Source organism: Pseudopodoces humilis, chromosome 1 (assembly GCF_049639895.1).
Source record: "Pseudopodoces humilis isolate 2021_Gansu_Grassland_sample_001 chromosome 1, ASM4963989v1, whole genome shotgun sequence".
Lineage (NCBI taxonomy): Eukaryota > Metazoa > Chordata > Aves > Passeriformes > Paridae > Pseudopodoces > Pseudopodoces humilis.
This window is the reverse complement of record NC_142200.1, coordinates 10,890,163-10,901,305: the sequence shown is the minus strand read 5'-3', so window position 1 is coordinate 10,901,305 and position 11,143 is coordinate 10,890,163.

Here is an 11,143-nt window from a genome sequence, read left to right as displayed (position 1 = left end):
TCCAGGTGCTTTCTGTAGTCCATGACTACAGTTATTTTCTCATGGATGCAGAGGGGTGAAGGAGAAGTCATTAAGAAAGCAGTTCTTGAGTCAGCTGAGACTAAGAAGAGTAAAGCTGGCAGTGAGTAATGTCCATAGGTAAAATGGCCAAAAATGGAATCCAACAGCACCTAGTGTTAAGTATGCAGAAGTGGTCTGTAAGAATCCTGATTTTCATTCTCTACGTCTATATACCACAAATAAATCAACATGTGAGGGTGGTTTTGTCACAGGCATGGTTCAGAATCTGAGAGGAGCAGAATGCAGGCATATTTGATGCAACTTCCAAATTGTCTATCTATTTTCTAATTCTGAAGAGGTTAATTCAAAGGATTTCTACACTGAAACATTTAATGGCAATAATGTGCTGTTAGATGAGTGTTTGGGCACAAGGAGATTTGAGTTGTGTGGTTATCACTCTGTTCCAGGACTGGTGCAGCTGCTGCTGCTGGAGAGAGTAGAGGGAGGAAAAGAAATAGCTACATAGTGGTGAGTTAGTGATGTTCACATGGTGCAGGAGTATGAAAACGTGCTTGTAGTGGAAAGAGGAGACAGTATCATGGAATCATAGAATCCAGAGAACATAACTCTGGAAAAGACTGCCAACATCAAGCCCAAGCTTTGACTGAACCACTACCATGTCATCTAAACCATAGCACTAATTGCCATGTCCACTTGTTTCTTGAGCACTTCCAGGGGTGGTTAGTCCACGCATGCCTGAGCAGCCCATTCCAATGTATAACCACCCTTCCAGTGAAGAAACTCTTCCTCATACACAGCATGAACTGCACCTGGCACAGCCTGAATCCATTTCCTCTTGTCCTATTGCTGATTGCCTGGGAGAGGAGACAGACCCTGACCTGGCTACAACCTCCTTTCAGGCAGTTGTAGAGAATGATAAGGATCCTCCTGAGCCTCCTTTTCTCCAGGCTGAACATCCCCAGCTCCCTCAGCTGCTCCTCTGTGCTCCAGACCTTTACCCCGCTCCATTGCCTTTCTCTGGGCCTGCTCCAGCACCTCAGTGTCCTTCTTGTAATGAGGGGCCGGAGACTGGACACAGGATTCAGCTGCAGCAGTGCAGAAGAGCCTTCTCTTTTCCAGGCTGAACAACTTTCTTAGCCTGTTTTCATCAGACTGACTTCATCCTCTAATCATGTTCCAGGCCCTCCTCTGGCCCTGCTTTAACAGGTCTGTGTTGTCCTTCCTGCTCTGGGCATCCCAGAGCTGGATGCAGTTCTCCAGGGAGGGTCTCACAAGAGCAGAGCAAAGCGGGACAATCACCTCCCTTGCCCTGCTGGCCCTGCCTGCTTTTGATGCAACCCAGGATACAACTGGCTTTCTGGCTGTGAGTACACACTGCTGGGTCATGGCCAGACTCCCATCTACCAGCACCCCCAAGTCCTTGGCAGGGCTGCTCTTGAGCCATTTGTTCCCCAGCCTTTATACATATTGGGAATTTCCTCAATACATATGCAGGACCTTGCATTTGGCCTTTTTGAACCTCGTAATGTTTCCATGCGCCCATTCCTCAAGTCTGTCAAGGTCCCTCTGGATGGGATCCTGTCCCTCAGGTATGTCAACTGCAAAACTCAACTTGGTCTCATCTGCAAACTTGTTGAGGCTGCACTCGATTCCAGTGTCTGTGTCATTGATACAGATATTAAACAGTATTGGTGCCAATACAGATCCCTGAGAGAAACCACTCATCACTATCTCTGGACATTGAGCCATTGACCACTACCCCCTGGATGTGATCACTGAACTAATTCCCTATTCACAGAACAGTCCACCCACCAAATCCATATGTCTCCAATTTAGAAAGGATGTAGTGGGGTATCTTGTCAAAGGCCTTACAGAGAGCTGACATCTGTAGCCCTTCCCTTGTCCACAGATGAATGCACCCCATCACAGAAGGCCACTGGCTTGGTTCGTCAGGATTGTCCTTGGGGCAGCCATTCTGGCTGTCCTGAATCACCTCCCTGTTCTCTGTGTGCTTTAGCACTGCTTCTAGGAGGATCTGCTCAATGTGTTCCCAGGCTGACAGGTCAGTAGTTTCCAGGGTCCTCCTTTTTACCCTTTCTAAATATGGGTATTTTCCCCCTATTCCAGTTGTATGGACCTGCCATGACTTTTTTGGTGTCATGGAGAGTGGGTTGGCAACTACATCAGCTAATTCACTCAGCACTTTGGCAGGCATCTTATTGGGTCCCACAGACTTATGTATGTTCAGGCTCCTCATGTTCATCACAAACCTGATCTTTTCTTATAGTGGGAATCACTTTGTTCCCTCAGTTTCATCCGCTCGTCCACTGCTGCTCATCCACTTGAAAAGCATGGAAGAGAGATTTAAATTGAAGACTAAGGCAAAATGCTGAGTACCTCAGCATTCTCCTCGTCCCTTGTTACCAGCTTCATGACCTTGCTTCTTTCTTTGACCTTCCTTTTCTGATCAACAAACCTGTAAAAGTCCTTGTTATTCTTTGAGTCTTGCCAGGTTCACTTCCAGCTGTGCCTTGGCCTTCCTCACCCCATGCCTACATAACCAAACCTCGTTTCTATACTTTCCCCAGGTTACCTGTTTGTACTGCCTGCTCATTTGCTTCTTGCCCTGTAGTTTGACTAGCAGGTCCCTACTCAGCCACACCCTCATGCCCTCCTTGTCTGATTTCTTGCTCCTGGGGATCAAGAGCTCTCACACTCTATGGAAAGCATCCTTAAAGATCTCTCAGCTCTGTTCTGCTGCCTTGTTCCAGAGGGCACTTTCCAGGGCGTCCTATTGTCCCTAAAATTCAGGATCCTGATTTTACTCTTTGCCTGACCCATACTCCTCAGGAGCGTGAACTCCACCACTGCATGATCACTGCAGCCCAGGCTGCCTCCAATCTTCATGTCCCAGATTAGTTCACTGCATTTTTGCCGTCAGGTCCAGCATCATTTCCCATCTGGCAGGGCTGTCTGTTACCTGGCTCAAGAAGTTGCCCTCCATGCATTCCAGAATTCTCCTGCACTGCTTACAGCTTGCTGTGCTACTTTCCCAGTGGATGTAGGGGTGGTTGAAGTCCCCCAGCAGGACAAGAGTCTGTAAGTTCATTGCCTCCTGTAGCTGGAGCAGGAAGGCTTCATCAGTTGGCTCCCCTTCTTCCATGGCTTGTAGTGACACTAACCACAAGGTTCTCATCTTGATAGCCACACTACAGTCATGGGATCTATCCTGCCAAGTTTCAGCAATGGCAAGTAGGCCAGAGCTTTCTAGCAGCTTTCAGCTCATGTTTGTTGTGTGCATTAGTGTAGTGGCCCTTCAGCTGGACTGTCAGCTGTGTCATCTTCTTAGAGAGGCACCCCTTAATTCCTTTGAGGTATTTCACTGGTGTTTCCCTGATTGCTTCTATTATCCCAGGTGCCCCTGGCTCAAATCCGTAAGATTTACCATGTTCTCCAATGTGGTCAACACCTCTAGAGCCACTTGTCTGAGGGCCCTCACTACCACTCTGTCACTTTAACCTTGGTGCATCCTCCACAGCTTGTCACGGGCAAGCCTGGTATTATCCCTCTTCCCCGGCATGTCTAGTTTAAAGCTCTATCAGTGAGCCCAGCTGGCTCCTGGGCAAAGAACCCTTTCACCTTTTGAGAAAGGAGAATCTCATCTGATGGCAGCAAACCTGGTGCTGTGTAGACCATCCCATTGTCAAAGAAACCAAAATTCTGACAGTGACACTAGCCACAGAGCCATGAATTAGACTGGATCCATCTGTTTCTTACTTCTTGTTTTTGCCAGCAACTGGAAGGATAGAGGAAAAAATTATGTGCTCCCCATTCCCTTACCAACCAAGCCAAGGTGCTGAAGTCTCTTTGGATGACCCTTGGATTGGGATGTTGTGGCTCCACTGCCACCCACATGGAAGATCAGTAATGGGTAATAGAACTATGCCAGGCTACGAAGTTTCCTGGAGTTGTCTGAACCTGGACCCCAGAGAGGCATTGGACTTTCCTAAGAAGAGCATTTATCCAGCATATTAGACCCTCTGTTCCTCTTAGAAAGGAATCACCTACAACTACAACCCATCTTTTCTTCCTCACAGAGATAGCTGTGATGTCTTCTTTAGGCCTTCCTGACCCTGTCAACACCTCTGGTACAGCTGGACTCATCACAGGTTGACTGGCACCTCCAGAGCCTCAAATATAATGTACAGAGGCACCTGGGAGAGTGAGGTGGATATCTCACCTGCTGCCCAAGTGAGGACTTTACTTTTTATCCATTTACTCCTTTCTTTGGAGCTACTGTTTTCTGCCAGCTAAGGGGAAGATACAGGAGACCTTTGATCATTTTTTTTTTCTAGTGGTTGTTCCTGTCTCAGGGAGGCAGGTTCTACCAGTCTGTCACCTTCTTAGACTCCCTGATGTTCCTTAACCATGCTGCTTCCGCTCTTTAGCTGTGCTGCCAGGCTGAGCAAATCATCCACCTGGTCACACAGGTGTTGTTTGTGCTGCTGTCCAATACCAGTGATGATGGTGGAACCCAACTGAATCCGGGAATCAACATGACTTGTTCTCTCCATGCTTCCACCCAGATAGCAGCACCAGATAAAAAGGTAAACAGGATGTTGGAAATTGTTAGTGAAGGGCTAAAGCAAACAAATGATAATTCTGCTTGAAATGGGCCTTTGCACTGACTGGTGTTTGGCAGAGCAGGAGCTTCAGACACAGTCAAGAGAAGCTGCAGAGTGAATTGTCTAGCCTTTGTATCATTTTCAGAAGGTAGAGATAGTGAAGGGCCATGGAAAAAGGGACTTCTGGTATTGCATCCAGATTTTAGAGTTTAAAACCATCTTCAAGTGCAGATTACCAATCCAGCAATGACAAACGGCAGAACCACGGGTCAAGTGCTGAAATACTCATTAATGTTAAGGCAATAGAAACATGAGTAGTCAGCAGTTCTTGAGAAGCACCCAGTGGGGCGTGTTGAATACTCATCCAATTTTAGATGGTTCCACCTACGCTATCAGAGTGTCTAATTTGTTTTTTTCATGGGAACATCAAGTTTTCTTTGGCTCAACACCTTGTTTACCTGTGACCCATTCTTACATAACTACAGCTTTTTCAGGTTTCTGTGATGCAGCTGATTTCCTTCAGATTCACATCCTTCAGGCAAGGGCATCTTAACACTCTCTTCCCTGGTGTGGTTTCTGATAGCCCTGATGTAGGGGCTGATACTTATATTATCCTGAAAGTTTGTCTTGCTTAGTAAATGTATACAGATTTGTACATATAAGCATTGACTTCTAACTGCTGTTGGTACACTCATGGCAGTACTGGTGGTGTGAGTTTGACTTCATGGGTGCTTCTAGGCTATGAGGCTGGATTCTTTTATGGCAGGACAGGCAGGGGAAGCTTGCAGAGGGATAAGGGTCTATGGTCCCTGCTGTGGCTTGTTAGCATGAAGGCGTCACCTACACTGGGAGACACCCAAGGACAATGGTTGCCCCTCCCCCTCACTGGTGGTGCTCTGCTGATGATGGCCTTGGCACTGGCTCCTCCTGGGTATGATTAGGGAATAGCCTGGAGGAGGGATCATTGCCAACACTTGGTGAACCAGGCTGCTGTATTTTGGGTGTGGTGCACCACGGGATGGGTCCTGACATGTTTAATGCTGTTGTGAATCAATATCGGGACCCAATAATTGATGTAGAGCTCCTGGGCGCAGTGCTGAGCACTGGTTCATATACTTTTTATGTGTGGCGTAAGTGTACCCCTCACCTATTTTTCAACATAAATAAAACCCTGCTATTAAGGTTTTAATTTACAACTCTTTACCACCTTCTTTGTGACAGGATCTATTTGCTGCCTCTGCATTTACTATGCCAGAACAGTAGTTGTTTTATCAAGTGCTTTGCTCTTGTGTCTGCTGGAGGAAGCTCTTGCAGAGGAGAATATTGGTAACAAGAAATCGGTTGCTATTTTGGGAATGTGGTGGATGTGCACAGCCTTTGTCAGATTTTTACTTTGCTTTTTAAAATTTGGTGATGAGGATCCCATCCTGATGCACAACCTGTTGCAGACACATAAATCCATCAGGATTTGAGATGAGATAGGGTGACCTGCAGGAAACCTTTTCCAGAGCCCCTGCCTCCATCTGCTCTTAATAACACCTTCAGTGCCTGGAAGTGATTTTGGTAATGTTGAGCCTTACACTTCTTTTTCTAGGCAAGTTTTCTCTTTCAACTTGGAATCAACAGGAAGCAAGAGAAACTTTTGCACCAGTGTCTCTTGGGATGCTGGAGATTACTCATGCTCACTGGTGTCTTTTCTGAAGCTAGAAAACTTTCCTGACTAATGCTGCCTTTATAGCATTCTGCTCCAAGGTCTCCATCTCTACTGACATCACCAGGCAGCAATCAGATCCGGTTCCTGAGTTTTTCTGTGCCAAAGGTGAGCTGTAAAGTAGCACCAGCATGGTTCAGGTTTGGCCATACGGTAACAACCAGGTATTTACAGGGGGGTGGAAACTGGGTGTTGACTTTTTACAGTTTCCTCTTGTCATGGTTTAACCCCAGCCAAGCCCTGGCAGCTGCTCATTCAGTCCCCCACCAGTGCAATCAGGGAGAGGATTGGAAGGGTAAAAGCCAGAAGATTCATGAATTGAGATAGAGACAGCTTAATAGGGAAAGCAAAAGCCATGAACACAAGCAAAACAAAACAAAGAATTAATTCACTGTTTCCCATGGGCAGGCAGGTGTTCAGCCATCTCCAGGAGAGCAGAGCAAATAGCAGTGACTTGGGAAGACAAACTCCAAACATCCCCTGCTTCCTCCTTAGTCCCCCCACTTTATATACTGAGAATTATGTCATATGGTCTGGAATTTCCCTTTGGTCAGTTTGGGTCAGCTGTCCTGGCTGTGTCTCCTCCCAACCTCCCCCGCACACCCAGCTTGCTCACCAGCATGGCAGCGTAGGAAAAGCAGCAAAGGCCTTGGCTCTGTGCAAAGCCCTGCCCAGCAATAACAAAAACATCTCTATATTATCAACCCTGTGTTCAGCACAAATCCAAAACACAGCCTCAGATCAGCCCCTGAGGAAAAATTTACCTCTACCCCAGCCAAAACCAGCACACTTTTGCACAGAAAGGGCACTTACTGGTTGCTGTAGGGTACACATGGAGCTGCTGTGTCTCTCTATAACGCATTTGGTGATTACATTTCCTATCCTGTATGGGCTAGTTTCTCCTGCAAATGGCATCTGGAAACAGATAGTGCATATAGATGTTATGTGCAAGCCCAGCTTGGGATTCAATCAGAGCTCTCTTGTTTTCATGTGTCAGATCATATCAGCATCATCCCCCGTCATTCTACACCATACAGTGCCTACAACACAGTACCTGTCTGTACTGTATGAAAATGAGATTCACAAGCTGAGAGCAAAATGAATCTATTTATTGCAGAGTTAAGACAGTATTTACACACTTAGGGGGAGAATCTTTGTTCAGTCCTTCGCACACAACCCTGTTGCAGGCCTGTAATACATCTGTTGGCCTGACAGTTTGTTAGCTTCCTCAAAGTTTGCAAGCTTTTGAAGAAACGGAATGCCTTTCCTGTTCTCAGATAGTGTGTAATCTAAGTTCTCCCATGCTTCCCAGGAATTTTCTGCAGTGTCAGACTTGTTGTTTCCTTTCACCTGTCAGCTACTGTATTTGTCACATACCATCTTTATAACCAGATAAATTAAATCCTGGAACAGGGAGGCATTTCTTCTCTCAGGTTTCTGCATTACCAGTCATCACTGCTGAATGCCGCGAAGAAGACTCTTTTGATGCCCTGGAACAATACTGTGAGGGGTTGCACAGCTTCCAAATATCCCTATAATCTACTTTTAAGGAATGGCATACCTCTAGAAGGAAATAATCTTGATTATTTATTATCTCAGTATTTGGTGAAGGTGTTTATTTTCTAAACGCAGAATAGAGATGGACATGACGTTCAAAGAAGGACAAAGTTTAAAAGACACAAACATGCAGAAATGAGATTGTATCTGCATTAGCCTGGTGTATAACATCAGCTTTCAAAGGCCTGTGTGATTCAGCCAATGAGAAGCTCAAGGCTTCACAATCTTTAATCCTCTGTAGACACTTCTCTACTGTGGACCTCTGGGGCACATTGATTTTGACATTTGGGAGGGTGTTGATAGAGAGTTTTGTATTAAAATTAACCCTACATGAGCATAATGGAGACACAAATTTTCCCAAGACTCCTTCTCTCCCTAGGCTGGCCTTTCAAATTTCTGGTTAACACGCAAGCTAAATAAAACAGGCGTCCCCTGGGCAGTCCTGGGTGTGAACCTTTCAAGATTGCCTCAAGCCAGCTAAGAGCTTTCAATTAATCAGTTAATCAGTTAAGTAATTAATAATGGTGCTCAGACAACACTGTCTGCCACTGCCAAATCTACCAGTAAATGCAATATATTGGGCCTTGTGTTACATGCTGGAATGTGAACTAAGAGTAAGATTTTAAACGTACTACTGGTAACTTGGTCTTAATTCCCATCAATGGGTACATTGTGGCAGCTTTGATTTCTGGGCAGCAGCAGCAGCAACTCCTCTCAGGAAGGCTCCTGCCACCATTGACAGGCACAGCAGTTTTTGTGCAGGGGCACAAAATAGTCAAATTATTTTCCAGTCCCTGCTTCAGTGGGAGACAAGAACTTAGGTTTTTAATTGATTACAAAAGAATTTTTAGAAGGAGAATTTGAAGATGGAAAATGTTGTTTTTCTTTAAATGTCTGTAATTTTACTTTATTTGTATAATACTGTATTTGCATTACCCTCTTTGCTCTTAGTTTTTAAAAAGTAGAAATTTTGAAGGCTGGAAGACTTGTTTTTATGGATTTCTACTTATTTTAGTTATGGACAGATGAGACATTAATCATGAGTATAATCAATTGCTGTCTGCTAGTGTCGCACCTATATAATTATTCTAAATATTAATTTTTCTAGTTTCATCTGAAGAGCCACAGGAATTAAAATTAAGCATCATAATTAAAATTTGCACTAATTGCATTTTAACTTCTATGGGACACTATGTATTGGTGTGTTTGTACCTGTTTGGAGTGAAAGGGATTCCTTGCACTGTTGTTTTTCACCCAGATGAGGCATGAGATATGGTAATTTCCAGGGTGCAAAGCTGCTTAACTCAGGCATCATGGATACGCCCCAAAACAGATTAGTTCTGTCAGGTTTTCACAAATAATTATTAAGACTGTGGGTATAATACAGAAGAAGAAATGCAGGGATATGATCCCTGTTGAGGAATACTGTGATGATCTAGAACACAGGAAAGATTCCCACTGATGTTTATCGGCTACTTCAGATACAGAAACTAATTACAATTATTTTTCCTGAGATTTTTTCTGGTCTGTGAAGCTTAGTTTTCCTTAATAATATCATTATTGATTTTTCTGCTTGCTGAGTCCCAGCAATGTAATGTACACTGCCAGTGAATGTGCACTGCCAGTGAATGCCCCTTGTAGCTATTCCTGCCAGGCCTCCATGTAACTCATAAACAGGACCTAAAATTTGAAGCTTCAATGTAAATAACAGCATTAGTAACATAAGTCTTAATGCATTAAGAGTTTTCTGTGTGTTTTAATTTAGCCATCTTTAGGAAACTGTGCTACTGTGGGGATGGGATATTTGCAGTCATTTGCGGAAAGTTTAGAGCTTTCTAAAAGAAAAAGCTTAAAAATGAATTGAAATAGAGAAAAAATAGTGTGACGCCAATTTGTATTCTCCCACTGTTGCTCTTTGCTTTCCTACCTGTTGAAGTAGAAATACATATTTCTTGTGTGGGTTAAACATTTAAGACTTCAAGTTGTTAATGCTGGGTGATACCTAACTTCCCACCTCACCCATTTCACCTTCTCCTTCCTCTTTTTGTGCTGTCTTACTGTGGTGCTCCCTTTCTTCTCTACAGCTCCACTTGGTTATCTGGCTTCAAGGGTGTCATTAAGACCAATCATCATGGGATTAATTAAAAGGCTTTTATTAGTGATCAAACAATGAACAAATAGTGATTAACTGATATCCAAATGAAGATCAAATGATAATCAAAGGGTGATTGGGTATGTAGCAGGTCTGGGTGAGATGGAGTTCATTTTTCCCACGGCAGCCCTCACAGGGCTGTGTGCTGCATTGCTAGCTGAAAGGCGTTGGTAACACCCCAGAATTTTGGCTCCTGCTGAGGAGGGCTCAGCACCAGCACTGCCTCTCCAACATTCCCTGCCCATCAAGTGGTTGGAGGTGGGCCAGATCCTGGGAGGGCACAAAGCTTGGACAGCTCAGATTGACCAGAGGAGTATTCCATACCATATCACATCAGCCCAGATAGAAAACTACCAAAATGAGGAGGAAGAAGGCACAGTTGTTTTTTAAAATGTTTGCCTTCTGTAGCTCTGTTGCTGAGGCCCTGCTTCCTGGGAAGCAGCTGATGTAGAGAATAATTTTATTTTTTCTTTCCTTTGCTTGTGCATGTGCAAACTTCTGCTTTTGCTTTGGTAAACTGACTTATCTCAAACTGTAAGTCATTTTCCATCTTATTTTCTCTCCCTTTCCAGCTGAGGAAGGGAGTGATAGAGAAGCTTGATAGACACCTGGCCTCCAGCCAAAGTCAACTCCACCACAGGGAAATAGCTGAATTTATGACTTGATGATGACTTAAATGATGATTCACACAGTGATACACTGCAATTTCCTACACTTGTAACAACAGCTGGATAATGTTGCTAGAATACAGTATAACTCTGGGCCTAAGGAAAGCTGCCACTTGCCTTGCTGGGGATATCAGATGCTGGGTAAGGGGTTTCAGTCTTGAGGAGTAACCTTGAAGGATGCCCCTGCTCAAGCTGCATCAAGTCTCAAGCTGTACCAGGGGAGGTTCAGGTCTTGGACATCAGCAAGAATTTCTCCAAAGAAAGGGTGATTAAACATTGGAATGGGCTGCCCATAGAGGTGGTGGAGTCACCATTCCTGGATGTGGAACTCAGTGACATGGTTGTGTTCAGTCCAAGATTGGTGATGGTGGAGTCTTCTCCAACACGAGTGATCCTTTGGTTCTGTGCT